The sequence below is a fragment of the Diceros bicornis genome, chromosome 27, assembly GCF_020826845.1.
Source record: "Diceros bicornis minor isolate mBicDic1 chromosome 27, mDicBic1.mat.cur, whole genome shotgun sequence".
Lineage (NCBI taxonomy): Eukaryota > Metazoa > Chordata > Mammalia > Perissodactyla > Rhinocerotidae > Diceros > Diceros bicornis.
The window spans coordinates 31322073-31334628 of NC_080766.1; the positions used below are offsets into that span (position 1 = coordinate 31322073).

At 33.4% G+C, this 12556-nt stretch overlaps 1 pseudogene; it reads right to left on the reverse strand.

Moving 5' to 3' along the window:
• Positions 1-5703: 5703 nt before the first annotated feature.
• Positions 5704-5882, reverse strand: LOC131393025 (keratin-associated protein 19-5-like; annotated as a pseudogene).
• Positions 5883-12556: the final 6674 nt, after the last annotated feature.

A 12556-nucleotide genomic window follows, 5' to 3' on the forward strand; every position in this document is an offset into this window, starting at 1 on the left:
AAATAAAGACCAACAATCTCTCTCATTGTTCTCCTTTTTCTATTATGGCTTATTAGAAAGAAAAAAAAAATGTCATATATTATAAGCAGTCTAAGACAATCTTTTTCAAATCAGCATTCTTCCTTCTTGCTGAAATCTAAGTTACTTCAACTTCCTTGCCATCTCTTCCCTTGTCCGGTAATTAGAAGCTTTCTAATTGACTCTGCAAAGAAACATCAGCCTTCCAAGCATCACTAAGAAAAAATAGATTTTTCCCCCAAAGAATTATTTTTGTTGTAAGAATTAGAAATGTTTTAAGAAACCAGAAGAACTTAACTTTTACAGGCGATGCTAAAAGAAGAAACTACACTTTTAACAAAAATATAACACAAAGTCCTCTGAAAAGGTCATCCCTAAAAGAATAATTTCTAAAGCAAAATAATCAGTCTATGTGGTAACTTTAAAATTAGTAAACACTAATATGAGATAAATTAGAAGAAATTATGTCCACTTTGTCATTCAAAGACAATAGCTTTATTGAAAATTGGCCACAGAGTTGCCGCAGGTGACTCAATCTGTGAAATTCCCAAGTAAGTCATGGAAGGAAGTGTTGTTGATCAATTTCAGGACTTTTCATTGTACACATGGCTAGGTGGTCAGAGCAGCATCTGGATTTTGATGGAAATAAAAAGACTTGAAAGAAGAGCTAATAGTAGGGTGATATTAGGATTCTAAAGTCCTAAAGCACCAGTCTTTATTTCGTTTCAATAGAAGCCAGAGAACCCATATCCTCCATAGCGTCGTGGGTGGCAGCAACCATATCCATAGCCTCTATACTCTGAACCATAGCCATGGCCTCCATAGCCATATCCTAGGCCTCTAAAGCTACCACAACCACAGCCATAGGCTGAGCCATAGCCATAACCCAGGCTTCCACATCTATTGCCCAGACCATCACAGTAGTTGCCATAGTAGCAGCTCACAGTGTCAGGAATTGGGGATTTGTTTGATATGAAGGCATGTTTACCAAGTGTGAATGTCACCATCTGCCTAGGTCTCATATACCTCAGAAAAGAGTATGGCAGTAAAAACAGATTTGCATAATCCTCATTCCATGGCCTCAGTGACATGAAAGATAATCTCATTAATCTCTTTGTCTTCTAATTAAGGGCTGTTTGTGTAGATTCCAATGAAATACCCTTTGTCTATGTTGACAATGATTGTAGTATCTTCAAAGACCACACATGAGATGACCGCCATCTATAAAACCCTCTAGCCAGGCATCACAGCATCTCATTGCTATTCAAAATTATAGACACACTCTTTATTGAATGAAGTCAACATCATGGGAAACTGTAGCTGATTTACTAGTAAGACTGAATAGATGTTGGTGATGCTTGCTCAAAATCCCAAAATATGCCACGTTTCCAGTTTGCTCTACTCCATTAGAATTTTGAACAATTCATATTTTGTTACTAAAATTGAGTTGCTTAAAAGTTGGGCCGTCGTCAATTTTATACTCTTTTTATAAGACAAGTTGTGGAATTTTTTCTTCACAATACACTTAATTTAATAATGTTTTCCTAAAGAACTGACAGTGAATTTAGCATTGAATGTCCATTCAATTTACCTGACTGGTCAAGGTCATGTGAGAATTCAGCACAATTTCTCTTTATGGCACCTAATCCTGAGTCTCCAAAATCATCAGCAAAGGAAAAATGATGAACAATTCTTCCTAATAGACTTTCGTTTTGATTCTTCAGGAAAATGTAATTGGAATGGTGTGTCTACTTACCATTCTGTGCTACTTGTCTGGACCTGTTGGATTTGTTTGAGTCAAAGAAAATAGAAATAAGTGAAAAAGATTCAGTGTCAGTAAGGATAGTTAGGTTTCCTCTTTTAATTGTCTACAGATGGGACCACAGCTCCAAGATTCATTTTACAGTAAAAGCATCAATAATAAAAGGACCTGAATTATTTAGTGGATATTAATCATTAGTAGTAGAAAGGTAACACAAATCAACAGTTTCAAGGCCAGTGGGTCAACAGGAATCATTTCTCCATTCAAACCACAAAATGTGAATTTAAATTATGCATCAATTATTTCATAAAGGCAACGAATGTTCATTGTTCATTAAATGGTAGAAGAATAAATATTATAAAGCTTCATCTATCTAAGACATCCATCCATAAGCCCACAAGCAACTTTGACTTTTTGAGCCTCTAATGTGAAATGTCCTAGAAAGACACCAATTATATCACTTCTTGCAGAAACTCTCAGACACAGGATTAACCCAAAGTGAAACACATGTATGATAAACAGCAAATCTCTTTGACCTACTGGGAAATCAAGAGATCAGAATTTTCATTGTTAAAGTTAAGAAAATTTCACTTGAAAGATATACTCAGTACAAGTTTGTTTTTTTAACAGCTGTGTATTTTTCTGAATAAGCTACACCAAAGAGGCTTTTGCAAAATAATTTATTTACAACAAAACTAGACATTTGAAAACACTGTCACATACATACCTTCCTCTGATCCTATCAACAACTTTCTGAGTTTTTGCTGGAAAATATTTTCTTCGTTTTACAAAGTTACTTTACCTTTGGAAGTAGAATTGTGCAACTTCATAATCATTTATGAAAGGCTAAGAGATTTTCTTCAAGTTATGTATGCAAATAAAGAGGCTTCAGTGTGATTCGCATCACTTCACTCCTAATTCATATCACCTGGAGGAAATGCATCAAAAAATCAACTTTTAAGAATCGAAATATAATAGTTAAAAATGCAATTTGGTTTCCAAAGAGGACTTGGAAATCGATTGTCAACGTCTTGTTCATTTTTTCAGCTAGTACTTTAGTTCTATCATTGGAGATCCCAATGAGTCCTGATCAATAACATCTTTGGATCACAAAATCATGTTATTTTAATGACTTTTTTCTTTTAACAAATATTCATTGAGTACCTCTGTATGGGGCAGTGTGTTAATACAAGGGGTACATACAGACCCTGACCTCAAAGCCTGTGCAATGATAGAGATGCTAATCATCCGTACGACCAATCCATAATCACTAACTATGGTGGGCACTAACAAGTCTGTCCATATTTCTCCAACGTAGCAAATAAATGTAGAATGACTTATTTTAGATCGATATTAATTTTCTTAATAAAAAAGGGACAATTTTTTTCACAATTTGACACACAACTATTATTTTAAAAAACAGCATACATTCTTCAGCATCTAAAGGTTTAGAGAAAGTGCTTGTTTATTTTATTCAAGGTGATTTTCTTATCTTGTATTTGACAGAAAACAGCCAGCAGTAACATAAGGTCTAGTTGATGAATGAGAAATTTTTAAGACTAAATGATTTGCAAGTTTCCCTGGAACCCGGTAAGAGTACATATGTTAAAATTATCAGGCAGATGCCTCCAAAAGCTCATCAAATGATCATATTGTAGAAACAGGCAGTTAAACAAGAAGCCATAATAACCTATAAATTGAACAGTGCCATTCTTATCTTTATTAAGAACTTGTTTGAAATGAGCACATCCTGAACTCTGCAGAGGAACATGGTATGATTTCAGTTCATTACTTTGTCTTTTGATGTAATTGTCACATCAGCTCACCCGAAATCTTCTTCCATGTGTAGAGAGTCCTTGTACTAACTTTTAGATGACATGCTCTTGAGAATGCAAAGCATCTGAAAGCTACCACAAAAACATTGTTTGTTGGGAAGAGGGAGGGGAAAAACTGATATCAAGCATCGCTACAACATAAGAAATTGAAGAGACCTTGGGTAGCATCTAAAACAGTGATTTTTTCCAAGGAAATTTTGATTAATGGAAAGTCTGGAAAACTATAATCAACCTATTAGAAACAAATTATCTAAGAGTATATCCTAGAAAATTAAAATAACAAAGGCACTCCAGGTGTTTTTAATTGAGACAGTCCTCAGCCTTACTTTTGAGAAACAATACCTTTTTAGAAGCAAAACCCCCACTCTACAGATGGGAAACAGGAAAGCCAATTAAGTAAATTAATTTGTCAAGGAAGCAAAGGAGACTTTCAGTTATATATATATATGTTATATAAAATATATATTTATATAAAATAAAATGTTTCTCACATATTTATATATTTTATTTATTTTAAGAGATAAAATTGACCTTATTAAATAATACAAGTTTCACCCACTATCTGAAAGTAGAGCATTCCTGTGAAAACTTTTGTAAGCCAAATGGCATAAAGTGAAGAAGTGATTACCATTAATTTATACGGGAAAAAATTCTGAGCCTTCCTAGACCCAAAAACTAACCTACCAGATCATACCAAATAACATATAAAACCTAAAATAACAGTTATATATAGTAAAATCAGAAATGATGTGATAAACACACAGCTTGTATAATGTAGAATAATGTCTGTACAGAATAGTTTCTTTCACTTAGTAGAATTGGGAAGACAGCGAGCACACTGGAAGGCTGAGAGGTGGTGGTGTTGATGATGGTGTGTTAGGCTGGGTCATCAGAGGTTGGGGTGGTGGGAGGTATAGGAGACTGGACTGCAGGAGAGAGGAAGAGGGTCATCTGTTAACATCCATCGTTGTCTGAATCCATCAGGGAAGGTCAGTCACTAATGGCTACACCTTCTTTGTCTGCCTGCCTCAATGTCAAAGATCGAGGTTCTTAGTCTGCTGTGGCTAGTGTGGAAGGTTTGAAATACAACAACATGCTTGATGGCTTAGTTTCTATAATGGGCCTGCCACAAAAGAAATGCAGAATGTTACTTTCACTTTTTTTCATAAAAACCAAAAATCTTCTTCAGATTTCTTTCAGTTAGCAAAAACAGGTACTAATATAGGTCTTTTATAAAAGTGAAGTGGCATAAAGTGAACTTTCAGACAGTGAGGGAAAACTGTAAAAAGACACTAGAAATTTGAAAATTCAGTGTTGGGTTTGGGGTTGCTGGTTATAGCACTCTTTGTACCTTACATATTATTATAAATATTATTTTGTATCAGGTCAATGTTTTATTTAAACACTATTTTCTGTGATTGCCGTAGATTTACTTTCCCATAATAAACCCCAGAATACAAACCACGCTTACTGGAATAAAGTTTGCAATTAGTTTTTTTTTTTTTAAAGTCATAAAAATAATAGTGTACAGGATGATTTATAAAAACAAAATCACACACAAAAACCACTGAAAACAAATGAGAGGTAGGACACATGAAAGTACATAGAGGTTTTGTCTGTCTTGTTCTCTCATAGCCTCAGCACTTACAATGGTGCCTAGCACATGGAGACATGCGGTGAACATTTATTGAATCAAATTCATTATTGATTCAAAACGTTGAATCAAAACACTAATTGAGAAGAAAGAAAGATAACATCCTGATTTAAGTCCCATATACCAATTAGAAACGTACTGAAATGAATTGATAAAGCCTTGCTCCCTATGCCAGTTAAATATGTTTACTTAAAAATATTTTAAAATAAGGTTACCCATGGTCACAACAGATGCTAGTGACTAAACAGTAATGGGTGAAACCCTGATTCAATGAAAAACTCCAGATTCTTCCAGAGGAAGGAACAACTAGTTCCTTCTGGAGCATGAAGCCAACAAATGTTTGATATTTTCTCTACATCAAGAAAAGTGTTCGTATCATTGAAGCATATAGGCAAGAGCATGGGAAGAGAAAGACTCTGAGGATCTACAAGTTTTTAGTAGAAGCCAGAGAATCCATATCCTCCGTACCACGATGGGTGGCAGAAGCCATATCAGTAGCCTCCATAACCCAGTCTGTGGAAGCTGCCACATCCACAGCCACAGCCGTGGCCCAGGCCACTGAAGCCTCCATAGCCATAGCCGAGGCCTCGTAGTAGTTGCCGTAGCAGCTCATGGTGACAGGGGTTACAGATTTGGTTTGGTGCTGAAGATGGTTTTTCTGAATGTAAGTGTCTCTAGCTTCCCAGAATGATTTTATACCCTCACTAGTGGGTGTGGTAAATAACAATGACAAGTGATCTCATTTCCATATAACAGAATAATTCAAAGTCTAAATATTCTTTTAAATTGTTCTTTTCTTACATATCAAAGGTTCTAAATTTTTATTAAAGATCTTTCAGGAATGATTATCATTTTTTAATGAATTTGCTTTCCTAAGAACAAAATGTTTCCAAGATGAAAGACAATTATAGCCTCTTCAAAGGCCATGCTGGTGTTCTAATTAAAATGGTCTAATTTGGTTGATGGCTTCCAGTAGCCTTGTAATTACATAACCTCAGATTGCTTTTCTTTTTAACTTGCATTCCATTGTTTTAGCTACTGATCATTCCCAGCCCCCAAGGTCTTTTCTCCATGGTGGTCAGGGCATAGTCACAAAGTCATTAGTGATTTCCAGATAGTCAAATTTAGAGGAAATCTTCTTGGTTTTCAGCTTTGGTTTTTGTTTGTTTTTTTGAACTTTCCTTGACATTTGACATTGCTGCCCTCCTCATCCATTCATTCTTTTTGTAAAGGTTTGTTCTCTTATTTTCTATGACAAATGTTCAATTAGCTTTCGCTTCCGATACCTTATTAGTCTTCTTCCTAATTCCTTATTCCTCCATTAACTCTAAAAGTCTTTCTTTTCCTCCATATTCAATGTATGCACTTTTCCCATGAAATTTCATTAAATATTGCATCTAATAACAGTGCTTACACTGATGACTTTCAAAAGGCTTCTCTAAACATCAACTCCATCAATTTGACTTTTATTAGATATCTCCCATTTGAATTATACTCAAATTCCACGTCTAGTAGTAAACTCATCTTTTTCCATGAAACTGCCTCTTTTCTATATATCAGTCCCTCAAGCTGCATACCAGGGTATGATCCTGGAATCCTTTCTCATATTTAATAAATATCTCCCCAACTCTGATCACCAATTATATACACTCAATTGGTCACCAACTAAACCACACTAATAATATTTCATTAATATGACTCATAAGTCTATTTATTGTTATCACTTAAATCAATCCTCTACCACTTTTTCCTGGATTAATGTAAGACCATCCCCACTGCCCCAAGGAAGAGCCATCATCTGATCTGTTCTCCATACTGAGTCCAAAGGAACATTCTAAAAAACAAATCTGATCATTTCATTTTTCAACCATTGTATCTTTCAGTCATTAAGGAAAAGATTAAAATCTTAAATTCACAAACAAGGTTTTTCATCACCAAACTTATTTTCCTCCATCTTGGTCGCTTACAATCTACCATATATTTTCCTTTATTTCATGTGTAAGTAACAAAGACATTAACCTACTTCATGCTTTTGAGACTTTACAGGAGCTGCTCCTTAATTCTGGAATTCTCTTTTCTCCTTCTATACCCATCTTATTCCAACCAATTCTTCAAAGCATAGTTCAACAGTCACCCTCTCCAAGAACATTTCAAGGATGTTGAAGCTACTTCTACCTCTGCCTGATGCAAAAAATCCTTCAGAGCTACCAAATGCCCTGGACAAAACTCTATCTTTGCATTTCATCAGATTTTAATATACTAATTAGTTTGTTTACTATTGTTTCCATTACACTATCTACTCTTTGAGGGCAAGGACATTTATTATAATCACATATTACAACTTATATGAATGGAACAGAATAGGTAATATATTGTTAGTTGAGTGAATAAATTATTAAATAGGCAGAGCTATACAGAACAAATAAATTCTGTGCTATCTCTGCCTTTTGGATCTTATGGGTTTTCCATTCTTCTGCTCTCAACTTTCCTAAACAACAATAAGTTTTATTTACTTCAATGTGTTTACATCCTTCTGTCTATTGAGAGATTCAAATTGAAATTAAAGAATAATTCTGGAAGTTTTGTTTCTGCTAATAATTTGCATCTTAGATTTCCTGGGTAGGTGAAGTAGCAATTCCATAGGTCTGAATCTCCCAATATATCACCTAACAAGTATACAGACCATCAAAAAGAAAATTATAAAACCACACAAATTCTATGCTTCCAACAAAACTACAAGATGAAGGGTACTACAGACTTCAAATTAGAAAAAGAAGTAGACAGAAGAAGCATCCATTTCCAGTGGAGATATTTCTTGAGTTCTTCCTCTCACCCTTTATGAAGAACAAAGCAACATCAACAGGGAATCAGAAGTGCCAAAGACTGAACAACAAAAATTGTCCCAAGAAAGAGAAAATCTTCTCCCCAAAAGGAAATACTATTTAAAAACAATTAATAGGTCAAGGCAAACTACAAGAAAGTGCTTAAAAGAATGTAGAAATAGAGTACCAGTCAATTTTGGAAGGCAATGATTCTGGTAAGAAGGGAGGATAGTGTCCTTTGGAAAATTTGCAGTGAAGAAAACAAAGTGTGAGGAGAAAATATAGGGCCCAGGTAGAAGAAAGGAAAAAATGAGGGAAAAACTACCAATTCCCCTCCAAATAAAGCCATGCAATTAATTAACAATGCTTTAGGACCAGCCCAGTGGCATAGTGGTTAAGTTCACACACTCCGCTTCGGCTGCTGGGGGTTCGCGGATTCGGATCCCAGGCACAGACCTACACGTCGCTCATCAAGTCATGCTGTGGTGGCATCCCACATACAAAAAAAATAGAGGAAGATTGGCACAGATGTTAGCTCAGGGACAATCTTCCTCTCCAAACAGAAACAAAAACAAAAACATCCACGATGCTTTATACACGAAAACAAGAGAGCATGCCTAGACTAGGAACATCATAACGAACCTCACCAGCACTATCCACAAATCCAGGTGTGCAAGCAGTCTTCATCTATATAAAGTATATAACAAAAACAACAACAAAAATGATTATCAAAGCACTCAGCTGATAACCCCTCACACACAAACAACAAAAAAAGAAGCAAAAGAAAACTTTAACAAAACAATATTGAATTAAATATTTAAAAATTAAATGCACAAGAGATAGGAAGAAATAAAATGAGTTGAAAAACTTAGGAAAGAAAAGAAAAAATAAAATCATATCAGAATGAAAACCAAGTTCCAAGAAGCATGGATTCAAATGAAAACAAAAGATGACATTGTGGAAAAGCAGGAAAATAATGAAAACAATGAATATATGGCTAAAAAAGAAATAAAAAGAGAGAGAAAATGGGTAAAATGAGAGACAAGCAGAAATCCAACTTACATGTAAGTAGAATTTGTGAGAAAAGAAAAAACGAGACAAAGTAATATTCAAAATTATAATCTAAGAAGAAATGTTAAAATTAAAAGAAGCCCTCAATGTACTTATTTTAATAGACGTTCATTACCTCTGAAAACAGATCCACAATGAACAACTTCAAGACATATTCTAGTTAAAAGTTCTGGAGGTAGATAGTGGTGATGGTTGCACTCCAATGTGAATGTACTTATTGCCACTGAACTGTGCACTTAAAAATGGTGAAAATGGTAAATTTTAAGTTATGTATATTTTTACACAATGAAAAATGGACTTAAAGATAAATAAAAACCTCTTCAGTGCATCAAGAAAACATAAAATAACTTACAACAATGAAAGAATTAGACTCTTGTCAAACTTCTTCAAGGTGACATACAAAGCAAAGCAATGCTTTTGTAACATTTTCAAAAAACTCGAGGAAAGAAAATGGGAACCAAAGATTTTGTATCTAACCATTCTGTCATTCAAATATCCCAGTTATAGAAAGCAACAACCACAACACAGGTTTTAACTATGCAAGAACCTAGCAAAAAATATTGGACTCACAAGGCCCTCTTGATCAATCAACTGATGATCCAACAAAGATAACTAGGACAACTTTAACAAGGGATAGATGTTGAGAATTTAATATATTTAATTTTTATCTAAGACTAAACCAAATATGAAGATAAGAGTAAAAGAATAATATGTCAACATCATATGGTATTAAAAAGTAAAACTAACTCAACTAAAAATTAAAGAAGTTGGGAGGAGAAAAGGTAGAAAAAGTTACGTGATAGTTGAAGTAAGAGATGATAATCAATGATTATCATTTAAAACTGACAAATCAGATAGTAAAAGTTTAAATAAGAAAACGAGAGGCTAAGGATATTTTTACCAAATATTCATAATTAACCACTAAAATAATTATCAAAACATTTCTAAATATCAAAAGACATTTATAAAATATTGAATAAATAGAATATAATATATAAAGAAAGAAGCAGAGAAAATATAACAATGCAATAGTAATTATAACATAAAATATTTTTTCAGAGCTGACACTAAAGCTAATAGCAACCTAATAAATGTGAACAAGCTTAACTTACCCGTTAAAATATTAACTGGGCTCACAAAGAAACAGCTATTTTCAAGAGAAACATTTAAAGCCAAATGATTAAAAAGTCTAATAATAGAAGTATATCCAAAATAATACAACAAGATACCACTATACACATTAAAATAGACACAGTTCCAGAAACTGACAATACCAATTGCTGGTAAAGATGCAAAATAGCATGAACTCTCCTTCCTTGCTGGTGAGAATTCAAAATGGTACAGCCACTTTGGAAAACAGTTTGGCAGTTTCTTAAAAAGCTAAACATAGTTCTATCACATGAGCCAGCAGTTATTCTCCTTGATATTTACCCAAATGACTTGAAAATTTTTGCCTACTCAAACACCTGCATGTGAATATTTATGGAAGATTTATTCACAACTTCCAACAACTGGAAGCAATGTCCTTCGATAAATGAATGGATGAACAGCTGCAGTACATCCGTACAACGTACCCAGCAATAAAAAGAATTGAGTTATCAAGACAAGACATAAACGAATCTTAAACGCATATTACTAAGTAAGTTGCTTACAGCAGAGAAACATGACAACCATTACCTCAGCCAGTTGCTCAAGGTCTACATCAACAGTGAAAAGTTATGTTGATAGTATGTACCCTTGATATGATGTGATGGAAATGGCTCTTTACCTCTGCGATCTTCCTCCCAAAAACCATAATTCTAGTCTAATCATGAGAAAAACACTGGGTGGACCCCAGTTTTGAGGGACATTCTACAAAATACCTGAGCAATACTTCTAGAAACTGTCAGGGTTGTTGGGGATCAGAAAAGTTAAGAAAGTATCTCAGCCAAGAAGAGATTTAAAGAGCTGTGATGACTAAATGCACTATGCTACCCTGGATGGTATCCTAGAACAGAGAAAGTATGTTAGATAAAAACTAAGGAAATATGAATAACGTATGGACTTTATTTAGTAATAACATATCAATATAGATTCATTAGTTATAACAAATGTACCATACTAATGTAAGATGTTAATAACAGGAGAAATTGGGTGCAGGATTTACAGAACTCTCTGTGCTATCTTTACAATTTTTTTGTAAATCTAAAACTGTTCTACAAAATAGATTATTTTTTTAAAAATGTATACACAAAGGTATACTAGACAAATGGGAAGAATGAGAACGCAGTGGTTATGACTCTGATATCAAAGTAAAATCTAGTCAAATGATAAAATGCATCAAAGAAGGCCATTTTCTTAGTTAAAAGTTAAAAGACGATTCAAAATGAAGAAATAACAGTTATGATTCTATATGCAAAAACAACACAGCAGCCGCCTTTATAAAGCAAAATATATTGGAGATGCATGGAGACATAGATAGACCAACACACCAATCTCGGAACAAGACAGGTAAAAAGGAAAAATATAAGTAAGAGTATGGAGGATCAAAATAAAATAAGCAGTACTGACTGATTTTAAAATTAAATATAACTTTACATTTTGATAATAGAAAATAAAGATTATTGTCAAGCATCTATGAAACATTACCAAGATTTATTATATCACAAAGAAAGCATCAGGAAGTTCCATGAAATAGATGTTGCAAAAAATATTCTCTAATCACAATGCAATACAAATAGAAATTAATAAAAAAAAAATAAGAACCTAACGGGCCCTTCTACCCAGAAATAAAAACAAAAAACTACGAGCTCTTGGGTGAAGGAAAAATACAAAAAAAATTATAGAATTTTTAAATGGTGATAATGATAATGAAAATACTATATATCATAATATGGAGTATACATTACAAAGATAGCAGAGGAAAATCCAGACACGCACATATATCAACGAAATACAAAAATGCAATAATTGAATTAAATTTACAATTCAAAATTGAGTAAAAGTACAAACAAGTAAATTAAGAGAAAGCATAAGAAGGAATAATAAAGATAAAAACAAATTTGATTAAATAAAGCACAAAAAATTGGAAAGAATAGAATAATTAATAATGCAAAATCATAGTTATTAGAAACAAATAACAAAATACAAAAACTACCAGCTAACATTTTTAAAAAGGAAGAAGAAAAATATAACTAAATTAAACTAAAATGTATATTAAAATATATAATATATATTATAAATATATGTAAATAAATATATAGCTAGAGAGAGAGAGAGTCTTTGTAGACTTCTATGAAAATAGATTTGAAAACTTGGATGAGGTGCCTAATTTTCTAAGGAAAAAGATTTACTAGAATTGAACCCATGATAGAAATACTAAAGATTAATTTTTGAGAAGAAACAGAAAGTAAGA